Raw genomic sequence first — 15514 nt, forward strand, 5'->3', positions numbered from 1 at the left:
GTGAGCCAGGCCAGAGTTCAAAGGCCACCATTGGCGTGCAGGAACCTTGAACCTTAGGCTCTGCTAAGTTGACTTTGCTGAAAAAAAGAGAAAAAAACCCCCACAAATCATGTGTTGTGCTGAGCAATGTTTGTTGTTTTCTAAACAAGTTCTCTGAGACAAGGGGAATATCTCCTTAGTTAAGAGCATCTATATGCAAGACGCTTTACGTGTTAAATATCAAAACTGATTTACAAGCTTAAACAGCTGGCTTGAAGTTACAGAGCTGCCTAATAGGGTTCAAACAGATATTCTGGGCTTCTTACCTCATGACTTCTTTTTTTGCTTATCTTTAATTTTTTTATTATAGTTGATTTACAATGTTCTGTCAATTTCTGCTGTACAGCAAAGTAACCCAGTTATACACATATATATATATATACACATTCTTTTTTTCACATTATCCTCCATCATGTTCCATCACAAGTGACGAGATACAGTTCTCTGGGCTATACAGCAGAATCTTCATGGCTTCTACAACACTTTGCCACTGTATCAGGACCTAGGTCTAAGTATTATATTGCATTGTGTGATACTGTTAAGAGACATATCTGTTCTCCCTCTTCCCTGAGGCACTGCTAAATAGTTGGGCATTTATATGCATATAGATGTATATGTACATAGATAAACAGACACGAAATGCAGAAAAATTCTGGAACAAAAACCTCTCAAATAGGAGTTCCCGTTGTGGCGCAGTGGTTAATGACTCTGACTAGGAACCATGAGGTTGCGGGTCCGATCCCTGGCCTTGCTCAGTGGGTTGAGGATCCGGCGTTGCCCTGAGCTGTGGTGTAGGTTGCAGACGTGGCTTGGATCCTTCGTTGCTGTGGCTCTGGTGTAGGCCGTTGGCTACAGCTCCAATTCGACCCCTAGCCTGGGAACCTCCATATGCCACGCAAGTGGCCCTAGAAAAGACAAAAAGACCAAAAAAAAAAACTTCAAACTTCTCAAATAATGACAGCACTCACTAGCTCTTAGGGATAATACCATGAGTTGGAGGCTTTAGGTAACCAAGAGGTCTTTAATCTCAACTGAAATGAGACTAAAGTAAAGAGAAGTCATTCATGTATTATTTGTACAATTTAAGATGAACAAAGCATGGAAACTGAGATTCAGAGAGGTTAAGTGATTTGTCCAATACCACCCAGCTAGAAAGGTTAATAGAGAAGTTCAAAAATTAGGCTAAAGAACCAGACATCTGGGCTTCTCTCTCTCTCTTTTTTTTTTTTTTTTTTTTTTTTTTTGGTTTTCTGGGGCTGCACTTGCAGCATACACAGGATCTCAGCCATATCTGTGACCTACACCACAGCTCATGGCAATGCCAGATCCCCAACCCACTGAATGAGGCCAGGGATCAAACCTGCATCCTCATGAACACCAGTCAGATTCGTTTCTGCTGCTCTGCAATGGGAACTTCTTGGCTTCTCATTTTAACTATCCCATTTACTTTCTTTTTTCCCCTTTTTTGATCAGGCACAAGTTGATCTCCCCAAATTTCAATCTTCTTTTCTAAAAATGTGACAATAATACCTAACTAGGTTGTCAAGATGTCTGTAAAACACCTAACCCACAAAAGAGTGCTCATATTTCTCCTTCATGTAAAGGAAGTATGGGAAGATACAAAAGAGGAAAAAAGCATGAGCCATTAGAAGTGCCTATGACAGAAGGGAAAAAAAAAAAAAGGCAGCTTGCCAATAGTCTATTCTAACCTTCTAGAAAGCCAAACATGGAAGAAATTCTTATTGATCCTTTACAAATTTACTCTATCCACCAAAACACTCCATAAGGTAGGAATTATTTGGCCTACCCAATAGGTGTGAAGAGCAAGACTAAGAAAGGTAAACAGATCTGCCCAAGGTCACAAAATTAGTAATTTTACCCTTTTTTGTCTTTTAAGGCCGCACCGGCAACACATAGATGTTCCCAGGCTAGGGGTTGAATCAGAGCTTCACCTGCCGGCCTACACTACAGCCAGAGCAAACCCGATCCGAGCCGAATCTGCAACCTACACTACAGCTCACCGCAACAACAGATTCTTAACCCACTGATTGAGGCCAGGGATCGAACCTGTGTCCTCATGGATACTAGTCAGATTCCTTTCCACTGAGCTGCGATGAGAACTCCACAAAATTAGTCATTTTAACAAGAACATTCGAAGTGTGAGCTGTCAGATATTTGGTTTCAAACATGAGGTCTGCCCCAGACACCAGGTAATCCAGAACAAGCTACGTGTCCTCATTAACCTTCAGATTCCACCTTCACAACATTTCCAAACTGCTCTGTGGTTCAAGTAAGATGATGTGTATAGAACAAGAGTTCCCGTTGTGGCTCAACAGGTTAAGAACCCAACTAGAATCCATGAGGATGCAGGTTTGATCTCTGGCCTCGCTCAGTGAGTTAAGGATCCAGCTTGCTACAAGCTGCAGCATAGGTCACAGATGCAGCTCGGACCCTGCATCGTTCTGGCTGTGGCATAGGCCTGGCATTGCTGCAGCTGTGGTGCAAGCCTGCAGCTGCCGGACTAATTCAACCCCCAGCTGGGAACTTCCATATGCTGCACATGTGGCTGTAAAAAGAAAGAAGAAAAAACAATAATAAAAATTTTAAATCCCATGGAACACAAAAATCATTGTTTCACTTATCCTTCATGCAGTGAAGTGTGTTTAACTGAACAAGTAAAAGGTTCTTGTTGGAAGTGTGCATCCTTCTTTAGTAAGAAGAAGGCAGTAAAGGCCTCAGTGTTGTGATATTTTTCATAGCCCAGGCGCTATACTTTTTTTTTTTTTTTTTTTTTGTCTTTTCTAGGGCTGCTCCTGTGAAATATGGAGGTTCCCAGGCTAGGGGTCGAATCGGAGCTGTAGCCACCGGCCTACGCCAGAGCCACAGCAACGCGGGATCCGAGCCGCGTCTGCAACCTACACCACAGCTTACGGCAAAGCCAGATCCTTAACCCACTGAGCGAGGCCAGGGATCGAACCCAAAACCTCATGGTTCCTAGTCGGATTCGCTAACCACTGAGCAACGATGGGAACTCCGACGGACGCTATTACACTGTGTATAACTCTTTTACACATTTCTAGGCATCTCCCTCCACACTGACCCTTGTGAAGGGACCTGGGAGTCGACCTCTCTGTCCTTCATCCTCAACGTGTAGGCAATCCCCCAAGTTCCTTGTTTCTCCAAAACACAATACATATTCAAATGCATCCATGTGTTCTATGCCCTTGTCTCCAGTATGGCCCAGGCCACCATCACTTGGCACACGGCCAAAGCTTCCTGACTGCATCCTCGTGGTCCTGTCTCTACACTTCAGGCCCTGGCTCAAACACCTGCCTGCCATTACACTTACCATGGAAATGCGAATCCCTTCATCTCTTCTAGAATGGTCGGCCCAGGGTGGCCCCAGCCTTTCTCCCCAACCCCTTCTGCAGCATGCTTACCCTTCTGCCCACTCTCCAGCCCACCTGTTTGCCTAAGAGTCACTAGACTTCTTCTTGTCTTGGACCCCATTTCCACGAAAACCTAATTGTTTTTAAAAGGTAAAAATCATCATTTTCCTATGACTATTTTAAAATATGTCAAAGATTTTATTTAACTCATTGCTATGGTCTGGATGTTCATGTTCCCCAAAATTCCTACCTTTAAATTCGAGCCCCCAGGAGTTTCCATCATGGCTCAGCGGAAACAAACTCAACCAGGATCCATGAGGATACAGGTTCGCTCCCTGGCCACGGTCAGTGAGTTAAGGATTTGGTGTTGCTGTGAACTGTGGCATAGGCCAGCCGCTGCATCTCTGATTCGACCCCTAGCCTGGGAGCTTCCATATGCCGCAAAGTGCAGCCCTAAAAAGCAAAATTAGTTAATTAATGAATTCAAGCCCCTAAAGGGGATGCTGTTAGAAGATGGGGGCTCTAAGGTGTTTAAATTATGAGGGTGTAAGTCAAAACTCACTACCCTCATGTATGGGATTAATGTCATTAATGAAAGAGGCTCTGGAGAGATCCTGGTCCTTTCCACCATAGAAGAAGTCTGCAACTCAAAAGAAGGCCTTCACCCAACCATGCCGGCGACTAATCTCTGACTTCCAGCCTCCAGAACCATAAAAAATAAATTCCTGTTGTTTTTAAGTTACCCGTCTGTGGCATTCTGTTACAGCAGCCCAAAGACACTCACTCATTAGCAAGGCAAACAGTAAAATAGTACAACTATTCTTGTTCAGAGGAGAACTCAGGTACGATCTCAATATCTAGAAAATGCAAAGGATCCCACAAAAAAATTACTGGAACTAACAATTGAATTCAGCAAGGTTTCAGGAGATAAGATCAATATGGAAAAATCAACTGTATTTCTACACACTAGCAATGAACAATCCACAAGTGAAATGAAGAACACAATTCATTTACGATAGCCTCCAAAAGAATAAAATACGTAGGGATAGGGAATTCCTGTCACGGCTCAGCAGAAATGAATCTGACTAGCATCAGTGAGCATGCAGGTTTGATCCCTGGCCTTGCTTGGTGGGTTAAGGATCCGGGGTTGCTGATGGCTGTGGTGTAGGCTGGACAGCTGTATCTCCAATTCGACCGCTAGCCTGGGAACGTCCATATGCTGTGGGCACAGCCCTAAAAAGACAAAAAATACATATATACTAAAAAAAAAAAACCTATAAATTATCAAACGAAATGCAAGCCTTTTATCTGAAGACTACACTAAGAGACATCAGTGTAGAGAAATTAGAAAACATCACCAAGAGAAATTAGGGGAAAAAAGCTGAATAAATAGAAAGATAGCCCATGTTCATGAACTGGAAGGTTTAATTTTGTTAGTTGGTAATTCTCCCCAAACTGATCTAAAGAATCATTGGAATTGCTGCCAAAATTCTAGCTAGGTTTTTTCCAGAAAATAACAAGCTTATCATAAAATTCATGTGGAAATACAAGAGACCAAGAATAGAAAAAAAAAAAAAAAGTTGGACCACTCACAATTCCTGACTTCAAAACTTTCTCCAAAGCTAATCAAAACAATATGATACTGGCATTAGGGTGAACCTATAGATAAATAAAATGGAATTGAGAAACTAGAAATAAAGCCTTACATTTATGGTTGTCGATTGTTGACAAAGATGCTGTTAAAAGATAAACTGAGACATTTTAAACATTTTAGGAATTATCTGAGCAAAAGTCAATTAGAATTGGGCAACACCAAACCAGAAGTGGTTAGGAGCTCTCCACTAAGAAAATCTAGGGGAAAGACTTTCATAGAGAAAAGGCAGAAGCAGAACAAGGAAATTGATTGACTAAAGCTTAAGCCTTTGCCTTATTTGGAAAGGCCGGGATGGCTATTTGTGATTGGTTGTCCCTAAGTCCCAATTTCTCAATCCTGAGGCACTTACAGTCTTGGCTTTGCTTTCCTTACATAGGCAGCTAAGGTATTAGACCTACCTCAGTCTAATGGCCTCCTTATTTAATTAAAGCAACTGTGCCAGATCAACCCAATAAACAAAGAATACTCTCTTCAACAGATAGTTTGGAACAACTGGATACCCATAGGCAAAGGAATGAAGCTGGCCTTTTCCTTATACCAGCCACAAAAAGTAACTCCATGGAGAATGCAAATAACACACAACATAATGGTGCAGAAAGGAGCTGAAATAAATGCACAAACAGATGCAAATTTGGTCAATATCCACCGGGCAACAGTCGATTGTATTCCACTAGGCAAAATTCACTTGCAGTCCTCTAAGGATTACTTGCATGGCAATAAATTTTCTACAATTTACTAGGTCCTAAGATAATTCAAAGACAATGAAAGGTACAAGCCCTTCAGAATCAGATCATCCCGAAGAGTACCCTAGAGAAATACCCAGCAAACTTTTTGGGGGGTGGGTGGGTGGAAGGCAGCTCATTTCAAAGTTCTTCAGTTTTTCTCAATATTCTTCTTGGAGAGCTTTCCTCTGACTCTGCCCCCAGCTCATTCCTACTCTGCAGATGGTAGCATAGATGGCAATACCTAGGAGAGGTCTTCCTTGATCCCCAAACCAATTTAGGACTTGCTGTTGTCCTCTTACAGAGCATCCTGGGCTTCTCCTTTAGGTCACTTACCACGTCGTGTCATTTGAGATCTACCTGTGTGGATATTTCCTCACCATCCAGGCACCACAAGAAACTGTCTCCATGGTGCTCACCATTATTCCAACTGTCTTGCCCTGGGCTTTCGTAGGATCCCAGTAACTGCTAATCAGCCAGTCGATCAATCCACAAATACAGCAACAGACAACAAAGGCTATCCCAGCACCTGGCTGTCAACCTCCTTTGTGAGCCACGATTTTAAGAGAAAAAGAAGGAAGGAGGTCTTCAGTTCGGGTTTCACCCTAAATGTTGCCTCATGGAAGTTTAGCATCTAACTCATAAGAAAAGATCCAGAGCTTGTATACTTTTCTCGAAGATTTTGGATTTGACATCTTTAAATGGATTACGGGTGGAGAAGTTTGGTTCTCCTGATATTTGGGGGTTCTTTTTTCTCGGTGGGAAATTTTAGGCCAAGTTATTTATATAGGGAGAGAAAGGGCTATTGACGAAGCTCAAATCGGTCTTAAAAACTGCACAAATATTCGAGTAATAGCCCCAAACCGGAAACAGTCCAAATGTCCTTCAGTGGGTGAACGCTCAGATAGACCCGGACATCCGCACCACGACTGTTACTCAGCCGTAAAAGAAAAAAACTGCTGGAGTTCCCTTCATGGCTCAGTGGTTACAAACCCAACTGGGACCCATGAGGACGTGGGTTCGATCCCTGGCCTCACTCAATGGGTTAAGGAACCGGCATTGCCATGAGCTGTGGTGTAGGTCGCAGACATGGCTCGGATCCCGAGTTGCTGTGGTTGTGGTGTAGGCCAGAGGCTGTAGCTCTGATTCGACCCCTAGCCTGGGAACTTCCATATGCCACAGGTGAGGCCTGGGGGAAAAAAAAGACAAGCTTTCTTCTTTTAAAAAAAAAGAAAAGAAAAGTAAAGAGAAGAAACAAACTACTGATACACATAGCAACCAGCTCAGTATGTATGTGTTGGGGGGGGGTTAGCCAATATCCCCACAGAGCAACAGCTCCTAATGGTGGACACAGCACTCCTCCAGGCCAAGCATCTCAGGAAGAAATGAACCACAGCAGCCCGTGGGCTGCCCTCAGAGAGGTTTGGCTGGTGACCATGCACAAGCCCTGGCTGTTAACCCTCTGCACAGACAGGCTGTTATAAAGAGATTAACCCTAAGGCTTGGACAATGGTAAACCGAGGGATGGATGGCCATGAACAAGCCCTTGTGGGGTCAGGATCGATGGAAAGGAATTTGGGTTCACCTGTGAGCCTGATCCTGTTTCCATACCCTGGCTCACAAGGCACAGCCTCCTCCTGGCCATCAGGGAGCTGATGCCCTAGCTCCCTAGGAGCCCCGGCAACGGACCCTCAGTAGACATGGGGTGCCTGGGGAGAGGGGACACCATGGTGCTCAGGGGGATGGTGCGTTGCCAAGGATGCCAGATTGCCTTTGAAATACAGTGACTTGGTTAATGTAGCAACAGCGGGTCCCATGTGCTCTAAACATGTCCAAGGCAACTGCCGAAGGACTGGTGGGGGGGCAGAGCGAGGGGATCGACTAGAGTCCCCAACGGGTGAGAGATTGGCAAATGGGGATACTGGCCCCTTCCCTGCGAGGGAGAGCTCTAAACATGCTCTGGTTTGTGTGGACACTGTGTCTGACTTATCTTCAGTTTCCCCTGTGGGTGTGCAAACCAGGCTGCTACCACTGGGGGCTTAGGCAGGTGAGTACCAAGTATGGATAGTGTTGTGGACTAGACAGTGATGAGGGGTCACATTTCAAAGGTCTTGACATGCAAGACTGGGCAAAAGAACCTGACAGTGAATGGAGGTTCCTTCTCGCCTATAACCTGCAAAGAGCAGGATCAGTGTGAGGCAGGAGATAGCTGGGCTCCAGATAGACATTGACAACCAGCCACCTATGTATACTTCAAGACAGAAATAACAACAGGCACAAGCAAATAACTGGTACTTGTCTTCTGTGGACCTGCTAAGTAATGGTAAGGGGCAGAGGGGGGCTAAGCCCTGCTCGGGAAAAAGACCAAGAGGTCACATACTTCCCAGCCTCGGGGTCAGGGAGATGCCAACTACACATGCACAGAAAGATCCCTCAGGGTAAGAAAAGGAGGGGGCACCAGGCCATAATAAGTCCTGATACCAGCCCATAACCCTGTGCCCTGAAATCCATCTTGGCCAAAAGATATGTGCACATATTGGAAAGGGCCCTGGGTCCAGTCAGGTGTGAGACATGAAACAAGATAATCGGCCAAAGGAAAACAAAGACCCAGAAGAACTCTTCCATATAAGTGATTTAAATTGTCTTGCTGGGCTCAGCATCGTGGCTCAGCGGTAATGAACCCAACTAGTATCCGTGAGGATGTGGATTCGATCCCTGACCTTGCTCCGTGGGTTAAGGTTCTGGCGTTGCTGTGAGCTGTGGTGTATGTAGGTCTCAGACGTGGCTCGGATCTGGCATGGCTGTGGCTGCAGCTCCAATTCAACCCCTAGCCTGGGAACTTCCATGTACCATGGGTGCGGCTCTAAAAAGATGAAATAAACAAATAAGCAAATCACCTCGCTGACATGCTGGTCGTGGAGGGGAACACCCACAGCCACACTCCCTTGGGTGTGTATTACTGCTCTGCTTCTGCCTTAGATTAACAGCTGTGTGCTCTCCCACACATTGTCCTGTTTCTAACAACAAACATTATACCTGCTTTCACAGTCTTTGCCTCCTTTGCAACATTCTTGTTTTCCACAGGGCCGGGGGGAGGGGGGGGCAGGAATCAGGGCAAATTCTGCTTTTAACCTCTAGCTGGTCTAGTGGCTAGGATTCCTGGTTTTCACCCAGGCTGCCCAGATTCAATTCCTGAGCACAGAGTGAAGATCTCACTTCAAGCCATCACTCACTGCTGTCTCCCTGAGATCAGGTAGGAAGGAAAAATGGGACGTTAAAAAGCAGCAGATTAAGTGACTAACAGGTAAAACCAGCTTGGCCCCATGGACTAAAGGACTGTCACAGGTCTTAATACATTGGAATGATCAACCAGTAGGGCCTGCTGCCCCATATGCCAGATGGGAGATCCCTGCCGAGGCACCTGATCCCGTAAAGGTATGGAGATGGTGGGAAGCAATTTCCCGGATTACACCATGGATCAATGTGCTGTGCTGCAGAGAAACATCGAGCCCCATCCCTCCTGGAAGAGCATCCCCTACGGGATTTGCAATGGGATGTCCCACCCGGACGGGTGCTTACTTGGCACCCCTGGGGGAGGGAACTACTCAGCCTCCACTGGGCCCCTGTGTCCCCTGCGAGCTGGGCCTGTGGAAACACACTCTAACAGGAATGAACATGCACCCTTGAGGGGAGAAGGTGGGGTCCTGGCCGGGCCCATCCTGCCCCCAGTCCATCTCCTCACACCCGATAGTGCTGCCTCGCCCAGATGTATGGGGAGCACAGCCAGGTCAGGTGCCTAAAGCGGCAGCCTCCTTGCTCCTCGAGGCCACGGGACACATTCCGGTTCCCCCCGGTACCATCATTTGGCCACTGTCTTTGTCCCCTCTCTCGGCCTGGCAGACACTTGCTGGCCCTCCTCAAGTTCACCCAGCAAGCCTTGAATGGGGGCCCCCAAAGCCTGTCCTTGCTGAACACCGACCCGTCTCTGCGCAGAAAAGCTGTTCTCCGACACAGGATGGCCTTGGACTCCATCACTGCCTCGCCGGAAGGCACCTGTGCCGGTAGCCAGACAGACTGTGGTGAGTTCATGCCTGGTGGGTCTTCTGTCTCCGAACATGTTGTCTTTATTAAATCACAGCGGACAGAAGTGCATGTCCTGAGTGTCCAACCCCCAGCCTAGGGGGTGTGCATCAGTGGTTCTGATCAGGGGGCTCTTGGCAGAAAAAGCTCCCACTGATTTGGAGAGTAAATGTCTTAACCTGTGCTTTTTCTTGCATGTGGCTGTACTGTTGCCATGGCATCTGCTTCCAATGTAGCCCAGATAGCCGCCCAAACTGAGCCATTTCCATACAATTGAAATCCATTCCTGGGGGCCTGGGACTGGCATATGCCCACTGAGGCATACAGAATGATTGGCCAGTGAGGACCTGCTATAGAGCACAGAGGACTCTACCCACTATTCTGTGGTCATTTATGTGAGAAAAGAATCTGAGAAAGAATGGATATGTGTATGTGTATGACTGGGTCACTTTGCTGTAGAGCAGAAATTATCACAGCCTTGTAAATTAACTATACTTCAATAACACTTATTTTAAAAAGAAAAAAAGAAACCCACCCTATTGGGGAAGGGGGGAGAGTATGTGAGATTGTCAGAGCCAGTCACTCTCACGACAGCAGGAGTGTTGGTGGCAGGTCATTGAGAGGACGTGGCCTTGGGTTTGACCTGCAAACTGGACCTGGGTACTCAGAGGTGGCTCACTCCTTCCTCTGTCCTTAGAATGGGCATTTGTTGGCCTTCCTCACTCCAAAAAGCTGTCCAAAGACACAGCCTTGAGAGAGTAAGATGGTACTGAGACCACCTGGATGGTGACTGAGCCTAGTTAAGGCCTCTACATAAACTTTTAAGATCCTGGCGGGCAGGGCAGGTACAGAAATCTAGCGTCTTGCATCACCCAAAGCAAGCCTCCCGTGTAAATTCCCTTGCTTTTTAAAAAATTTATTATAGTTTTTTTTACAAGGTCCTGCCAATTTCCGCTATACAGCAAAGTGACCCAATTATACATATATACACATTCTTTTTCTCACGTTATCCTCCATCCTGATCCATCACAAGTGATTGGATACAGTTCCCTATGCTATACAGCAGGATCCCATGGCCCATTCACTCCAAAGGCAACAGTTTGCACCTACTAACCCCAGACTCCCAATCCATCCCACTCCTTCCCTCTCCCCGCTGGCAAACACCAGTGCCTGGAAATACCTCAGAAAACTATAGAACTACCATATGACCCAGCAATCCCACTCCTAGGCATATATCCAGACAAAACCTTCACTGATACATGCTCACTTGTGATGGAACAAGATGGAGGATAATGTGAGAAAAAGACTAGGTCACTTTGCTGTACAGCAGAAATTGACAGAACACTGTAAATTGACTATAATAAAAAATTCTAAAAAAAAAAAAAGAAAAAAGATGCATGCACCCATATGTTCATTGCAGTACTATTCGCAATAACCAAGACATGAAAACAACCTAAATGCCCATCAACAAACAAATGGATTAAGATGTGGTACATATACACAGTGGAATACTACTCAGCCATAAAAAAGAACAAAATAATGCCATTTGCAGCAACATGTTTGGAACTATAGACTCTCATACTGAGTGAAGTAAGTCAGAAAGAAAAAGACAGACACCATATAATATCACTTATATACAGAGTCTCAAATATGGCCCAAAGATCTATCTACAAAAAAGAAACAATTCCCTGGCTTTTCATTTTATTTTATATTGTCTTTTGTCTTTTCTAGGACCACACCCGTGGCATATGGAGGTTCCCAGGCTAGGGGTCTAATTGGGAGCTGTGGCTGCAAGTCTACGCTACAGCCACAGCAACAAAGGATGGGAGCTGCGTCTGTGACCTACACCACAGCTCACGGCAACGCCAGATCCTTCACCCACTGAGCGAGGCCAGGGATCGAACCCACAACCTCATGGTTCCTAGTCGGGTTCGTTAACCACTGAGCCACAATGGGAACTCCACAATTCCCTTGCTTTTTAAATCAGCCACCGACCAATGCACAGCAGCTGCCTCTTTCTTCAGTCTCTCCCTGCCCTCTGAATACAGAGCCAGTTTCAGATTACACCGTCAGCTCTGAAGTAGTTTTGCAACTCAGCAAAAACACATTCATTATTTTAACTATCTGCCAAATGACAAAAATAAAACAATTTAGCAGTGAGCTTGATGTCCCTGGGTTTCTGGGGTGGGGTGGCAGTCGGGTACCATGCCTCCCAGGCAACGGAGCCCTCTTCCTAGGGGGAGTGAGTTTTATAGGATGTTAGAAGCGGCAACACAGAAACAGGGCATGATTGGTGGGAACTGCACATCGGACTTAATTTAGAAAAAAACATCGTGGCGCAGTGGTTAATGAATCTGACTAGGAACCATGAGATTGAGGGTTCAATCCCTGGCCTCGCTCAGTGGGTGAAGGAGCACGGTGTTGCCATGAGCTGTGGTGTAGGTCACAGATGAGGCTCGGATTGCTGTGGCTGTGGTGTAGGCCAGAAGCCACAGCTCCACTTCAACCCCTAGCCTGGGAACCGCCATATGCCACAGGAAGCAGCCCTAGAAAAGGCAAAAAGACCAAAAAAAAAAAAAAAATCAAGGAAGAAGGAAATAAGAATAGAGCCCAGAGTGGGCTTGGCATTTAGGGACTGGCTGGATGGATACACTGTGTTTCCGGTCAGGCCAAGCATTTACAGAAACATCAAAGTTGGGTTTACTGGTGAGACATCCCAGGCAGGAGCAGGCCCAACTTGGACCTAGAAATTTATTTCCACACCTCACAACTACCCCACCAGCGGGAAATCATCCCTCTTTTTTGCAGGCAAGGAAACCCACGTCGAGAGGTTAAGGGACACTTCCAGGCAAATGACTTAGGAATGTTAGTGGAGCGGCTAAGTCTTGAGCTTTGGAGTCAACAACCTGGAGGGGTGCCCCTCGCTTGCCATCCGTCCCTCTCCGCCTGACAGACAGAGACTCAAGGGCATGTTGTCAATTCCAGCCCCATCCAGAGGCAAGCGAGCACCAGGGCAGTGCTCCTGGCCGAGTGCCTAGGCACCCACCATATTCTTTCCAGCTCTCAGGAGTGGGGTGCCTGTTCTATAGCAGGGTTCTCCCCACCCAAATCCTCCCTGGCTGCCCACGGAAAAGGCCCAGATCATAAAACGCAACCTCGTTCTTCCCCCTCCAGCTGCTGAGGCTTGGCTTGACTGAAAAGCTTTGCACAAAGCAGCAGCAAACATCTAAACACACATTTTCCTTTTTTTTTTTTTTTTTTTTTTGCTTTTGCTTTTTAGGGCCACACCCAAGGCACATGGAGGTTCCCAGGCCAGGGGTCGAGTCGGAGCTGCAGCTGCCAGCCTACATCACAGCCACAGCAATGCAGGATCCGAGCCAACTCTGTGACCTATACCACAGCTCACAGCAACATGGGATCCCCAACCCACTGAGCAAGGCCAGGGATCAAACCCACATCTTCATGGATACTAGTCGGATTCATTTCTGCTGTGCTATGACAGGAACTTCTTTTTTTTTTTTTTTTTTTTTTTTTTTAAACTTCACCTTTATTAGGTTTAAAGTGGATATTAGAGATTCTTTTTTTTTTTTTTTTGTCTTTTTGCCTTTTCTAGGGCCGCTTCTGCGGCATATGGAGGTTCCCAGGCTAGGGGTCGAATCGGAGCTATAGCCACCAACCTACGCCAGGGCCACAGCAACTCGGGATCCGAGCCGCGTCTGCAACCTACACCACAGCTCATGGCAACGCCAGGTCCCCAACCCACTGAGCAAGGCCAGGGATCGAACCCGCAACCTCATAGTTCCTAGTCGGATTCATTAACCACTGCGCCACGATGGGAACTCCGAGGAACTTCTTTTTTTTGAAATGAGCATTGCAAGGTTTATTTCAGCTTCTTTTTTCTTTTTTTTTTTTTTTCCTTTTTTGCCACGCAGGCAATATATAGGAATTCCTGGGCCAGGGATCAAACCTATGGCACACAGCAGCAACCAAAGCCACAGGGGTGAGAACACAGGAGCCTCATCCTGCCAGGCCATCAGAGAACTCCCTAGGCATGCATCGTCTTAAGAGTGGTTTGTTCCTTTCAACGGGAAAGACTCGATTATTAAAGGGTCAGAGAAGGCCAAATCCTGGGCAGGGATGCGGCTGGATGAGTCAGGGACTCTGCTCTGTTCCTCTTTGAACCTCCAGAGGCCCAAAGACAGGAAGCGTTTCGCAAATATTCGGGCAGGGAGTGCAGGGAAGAAAAGGTTGGTAGGAAGTTGACAGGTCTGCTTGGGGCTGTTTCAGGCAAAAAAAAAAAAAAAAAAAAAAAAAAAGGGCTGCCATGCTTTTTTAGGCAAAGAAAAGGGGGGGGGGGGTGTCTCAGGAGTTCCCGTTGTGGTTCAGTAGTTAACGAACCTGACTAGTATCCAAAAGGACACGGGTTCAATCCCTGGCCTCACTCAGTGGGTTAAGGATCTGGCATCACCGTGAGCTGTGGTTTAGGTCGCAGACGTGGCTCGGATCCCAAGTTACCACGGTTGCGGGGTAGGCTGGCGGCTGTAGCTCCAATCAGACCCCTAGCTTGGGAACCTCCATATGCCGTGGATGCCGCCCTAAAAAGACAAAAAAAAAAAAAAAAAAAAAAAAAAAAAAGCAGGTCTCAGGGACCTTGAAGGGGCTTTTCTGTCCAGTACCTGCCCAGGCCTTGAGGAGGCCACCTGAGGACACTGTTAAACATTCAGCATGGGTCTCACTCCCAGGAGGAGAGACAGGTGACCTGTGGTGACAGACACCAGAGGCCCATGAACGGGGACACTGGGGACAGATTTGGGATCAATTTATAGAGCAGCTTTAGTTTCCATTTCCTGACGGGTCTTCAGTTCTGAGGGCTAGTTTTTCCTCCACCTCTGGATACAACTCAAGGCAGTGTCCGCAATTTTCCTAGATGCTCTCCAGTAATACCCATGGTTGTGTCCATCACTTAAGTCCCAAAACACAGTATCAATACAAATAAAGAAAGGAAATTTACAATCCAACTTAGAAACTGATGTGAAAGTCTGACTTTAATTTTGCCTCAAGGACAAGCTTTCCCTCCCCCACTCCATCGCTCCCTCCTCTGGGGCCTTTGACAGGTGGAGAGCCTGTGCCTCACAGGGCCTTGCATTTCTAAGCTCGTTTCATGGTTGGAAAGTTGGAAGACAGCAACAAGGAGGCCTTGCATGAGTCTGTTTATGTGGAACCTCCAGAATAGGCAGGAACCTCCTCCACGGGGCAGGAATATGGCTTTAGAGGTTGCCAGGGGCTGGGGGAGGAAGCTAGGATCTCTTTAGGGGATAAAAGAACGGTATAAAGATTACTTCAAAGTGAAAACATCTGAGCTCCAACACATGAAGAAAGAAACCTTATATGAATTCCCCTTAGAGAGGAAAGCTGAGCTTTACCACCATCAGCTGCCGCTAACCCCACCTCTAGCACATGCCAAAACAAACCAACCTGATAATGCCATTTGCAGCAACACAGATGGAACTAGAGACTCTCATTACGTGAAATAAGTCCAAAAGAGAAAGACAAATACCATATGATATCACCTATATCTGGAATCTAACGTATGGCACAAATGAATCTTTCCACAGAAAAGAAACCCATGG

This window comes from Sus scrofa, chromosome 12 (genome assembly GCF_054392235.1).
Source record: "Sus scrofa isolate SSC_HxYL_T2T_F1_AM1 chromosome 12, Sscrofa_HxYL_maternal_Yorkshire_Landrace_v2.0, whole genome shotgun sequence".
NCBI classification, from domain to species: Eukaryota; Metazoa; Chordata; class Mammalia; order Artiodactyla; family Suidae; genus Sus; species Sus scrofa.